The sequence below is a fragment of the Cibotium barometz genome, chromosome 2 (genome assembly GCF_041138505.1).
Source record: "Cibotium barometz isolate CiBa-2024 chromosome 2, ASM4113850v1, whole genome shotgun sequence".
NCBI classification, from domain to species: Eukaryota; Viridiplantae; Streptophyta; class Polypodiopsida; order Cyatheales; family Cibotiaceae; genus Cibotium; species Cibotium barometz.
In genome coordinates, this window is record NC_141047.1 from 6169686 (window position 1) to 6174080 (window position 4395).

A 4395-nucleotide genomic window follows, 5' to 3' on the forward strand; every position below is an offset into this window, starting at 1 on the left:
GCTCCTCCTAGTGCTAAGCCCACTCCTATCCCATCCACCGTGACATCTCCCCAGCATGCGACATCCACACGATGCCACTTAGGTGGTGATAGCTTGAGGGCTTCTCAAAGCCATCGGAGATCGAGTAGTGGGGAAGGTGGGTGCGGTGGATGCTTTGGGGGAGGTGCATGGTCACCTTCGCCTCTAGCGACAAGCAACGAGCCGAGGAGGGTGGGATGATTTACTATTCCGTAGATGAGGAGGGCGGGCCTTATATGGTTGACACAAGAGGAAGGGTTTACTAAACCTTGTGTCATTTAGTCAACCAAACCTAATGACGCCTTCAAACCATAAGGAGAATAGAGAGATAAGGACTTCATGTATGTAGTGCAGTGCATGCATACGCAATTTCAAACCCACCACGCATATGTTTTTCCAATGAGTAGGCAAGGAATTATATTATTAAGATCCTCAATAATAGGAGGTCTTGCTCAAGGAGGTGTGCGAAAGAGGGAAAGAAAATGCCTGCCAACTGCACCACTAAGGACTGGAAAAAGGCAAAGAAGGAAGCCAGGGAGGCTACTCAACACCCTAAACAAAAGGTGGCGTGTGAGGGTCAACTACTAAAGTATGGTGTGATGAAGTATGGATCTGGAGGAAAGGCAAGATGGCTTGCATGATTTGTAAGTTTTTTCTTTGCCATTTTTCACTGACTTTACTTCATGTGTCATCGTTACCCTTTTCATATCTCATGCATGTTGAAATGGCATGTAGGAAAAAGGGCCCCCAATGTCTGGGGAGAATAGGTACCGCAAATACCACAACGAAGCAAACACTTGGGAGTGGCTCAAACGCCAAGGAATGGTCACCAAAATAGATATCCAATGAGCTCGTCGACACGGTAACTTGGTGAGACTACAAACTTGATTTTTTAATTATCACCCAACTTGTTTTGCTTGTGGCTAACGTGTTTATATTACATTTTCTTTTAATGCATGAAGACAAGGATGTTGAAAGTGATGGTGATGATGAGGATGGTGGTGCACGTGGTGGTGAAGATGCGAGCGAAGATGAAGATGAAGACAAAGACAATAAATTAATTTAATTAGTGTCTTTGTCTTTATTCGTTTTTGGGGACATAAACACTTTGTATATAATTTGAAAGTAATAAAAACCATGTCAACAACTTTGTATATAATTTGAAAGTAATAAAAACCATGTCAACAACTTTGTATATAATTTGAAAGTAATAAAAACCATGACATTATTGTTTTGTAATTTTTTGTGTAAAGAAAAATTTCAAATAATGTGATTTATAAAAAAACGGGGACAGAATTTGTGAGATATGTGGGGGACACGTGTTTACAGTAGCGCACACAACCGCGTTTACAAGGGGGACACATGTTTATAGTAGCGCGCACAACCACGTTTACTGCTATGCGTATAGCCGTGTACTGTCTATCAAAAAAAGAGGGATAGAACGGGTGAGATATGTGGGGGACACATAAACGTGAGTTCACAACGTTTAGAACGTGTATGGGGAACTCAAAACATGCCTAGCCCCAAGAAAGTTAGGAACATGCATTGCCAAGGACCTATGAATGTGCATTCATAAGTAAGAACATGCGTTTGTAAGTAAGAACATGCGTTCGTAAGTGAGAACATGCATTCGTAAGTGACAACATCCATTCATACTTTGGTATGTACATATAGAATTATCACAGGTCTGTCACTTGCAGTGGTGTGGAAATAAGGGAGCCCGATGTGTCTTTTACATTGAGTAGAATGAATGTCCAACTATTCTGAGTCTGAGTCCCCCATATATCTCACCCATTTAGTCCATGTTTTTTTGGCAAACAGTATGCGGCTATACGCCCTTGTAAGCGTGATTGTGCGTGCTGCTATAAACACGGCTATCACGCTGCTATAGAAGTCGCTATGTGTGCTAGTGTACACGCGGTTATATGCACGGCTATATGCACTGCTGTAGCCGTGTGTTGATAGCCGCATATATAGCCGCACATACAATCGCGTGTGTTTTTTTACATTTATGGGTCCTTTGTAATTTTCACAGCTTTTTGCGCGGCTGCGCTCTTCGATTGTTGTAGTGCTTGAAGGAGGGGAGGTATGTCCATCATCTAAGATTTAGATGAGGGGTTCTAGCTTGTTCCTGTAGTTCTTGTGATGTTCTCAAAGCGAAAGTGTCCTTCCAAAACTTTTGTGCCATTACACAAACTTTCATGACGTCTTGTACATGTTGAAACACATTCTAAATCTTCAATGTCAAAATAGATAGACTCTCGAGTAAAAATTATGTTACAAATTTTAGTTAGATATGCAAGCGTAAAAGGCAAAGAACATACACTTTGGATTAAATTCCATACAACAAAGCTTGGAGCTCGTTGTTGTTGAATCTTGATACAACCATTAAAATGTTGAAATTCCTAATATTTCACGCTGCATAACAACACCACATACTTGTGACCCGTCCATTAAGTCTCAATTGAACAAATAAGTTTTTACCAATCCAACGAATAGCAACCCAAGTTATCCATGGATCTCAAGGTTGCCGGCAATGTCAAGTCTCGTAATAAACTTAAAAATGTCAACTTGCACTGACTATGGCATACACGACACTCACGTAAACTTGTCAACTTGTAAACTTATGTATAAGCTTAATGCATTAAGACTATGTAAGCTTAAGGCATTAAGATTGTGCATTAAGACTATGTATTATGTATTATGACTAAAGCATTATGATGCTTAATGCATGAAGAATGCATTGATCTTAATGCTTAAAGATTAATGCATTAAGACTATGTGTAGGCTTAATACTTTAAGCTATGTATGCTCTATGTGAGCTGCTCTATGTGAGCTCTGTAATGTTTTTATGTAATGTATGCTCTATGTGATCTATGTAATGTTTTTATGCATATAGATGTGGCCATCAGAGGGTTCATCACCATCCAACCAAGATCGAACATATGGAGGGGCATCCTCTAGTGCCATGCCCATACCCATAGATGACCCAGATTTGTAACATGTTTTAGAGACAGGTGGCTTGGAACTGCCTGAACTCTAAGTACAGGGCCAAGTAATTGAGTCGCTTGGGCTTATCCCTCGCCTAGTATGTGCCTCACACGTCAACTACCCCACAATCACCAGCATCCATGCTTCGGACCACCTTGCCTACCCCTCACACTTCTACTTTTCCTACTACTCGCCGTTCAGCTCCTCCTAGTGCTCAGCGCACTCCTATCCCATCCATAGTGCCATCTCCCCAGCATGTGACATCCACACGCCGCCACTCAGGTGGTGATAGCTCGAGGGCTTCTCAGAGCCATAGGCGATCGAGTAGTGGGGGAGGTGGCTGCGGCGGCGGATGCTTTGGGGAGAAGGTGCACGGTCACCTTCGCCTATGGCGACAGGCAATGAGCTTGGGGAGGGTGGGATGATTTAATATTCCGTAGATGAGGAGGGCGGGCCCTAAATGGATGACACAGGACCAAGGGTTTATTATACCTTCCGTCATTTAGTCAACCAAACCTATAAGGACGGCTTCAAACTATGGGAAAAATGGAACGATAAGGACTTCATGTATGTAATGTAGTGCATGCATGAGCGATTTCCAAACCCACCACACACACGTTTTTTTGATGAGTGGGCGAGGAATCACATTATTAAGATCCTCAATAATAGAAGGTCTCGTGCAAGGAGATGCGAAAAACAAGGACAGAAAATGCCCTCCAACTGCACCATTAAGGACTGGAAGAAGGTGAAGAATGAAGCGAGGGAGGGTACTCAACATCCTGAATAAAAGGCGGCACGCGTGCGAGTCAACTACTGAAGTATGGTGCGATGAAGTATGGATCTGGAGGAAAGGCAAGCTGGCTCGCACGATTTGTAAGTTTTTTTCTTTGCCATTTTTCACTAACTTTACTTCATGTGTCGTCGTTACCCTTTTCATATTTCATGCATGTTGAAATGGCATGTAGGAAAGGGTAACAGGTCGCCCCCCAATGTCTAGGGAGAATAGGTATGGCAAATACCACAACGAAGCGAACACTTGGGAGTGGCTCAAACGCCAAGGAGTGGTCACTGAAACAGATATCCAACGAGCTCGACAGGGTTACTTGGTGAGACTCCAAACTTGCTCCAAACTTGATTTTTAATTATCACCCAACTTGTTTTTCTTGTTGCTAACATGTTTGTATTGCATTTTCTTTTAACGACGCAGGAAGACCCTTGATGTTGAAAGTAACGGGGGTGATGATGAGGATGGTGGTGCACGTGGTGAAGATGCAAGCGAAGATGAACATGAAGATAAAGACAATGAATTAATTCGATTATTGTCTGTGTCTTTATTCGTTTTTGGGAACATAAACACTTTGTATATAATTTGAAAGTAATAAAAAC

General features: G+C 42.2%; 1 long non-coding RNA gene across 1 annotated transcript; it reads left to right on the forward strand.

The window, feature by feature from the left end:
* Nucleotides 1–255: 255 nt before the first annotated feature.
* On the forward strand, nt 256–1149 carry LOC147640580 (uncharacterized). The gene is made up of 3 exons (XR_015267363.1): nt 256–662; nt 754–888; nt 981–1149. It is a non-coding gene; the product is annotated as an uncharacterized LOC147640580 (long non-coding RNA).
* Nucleotides 1150–4395: the final 3246 nt, after the last annotated feature.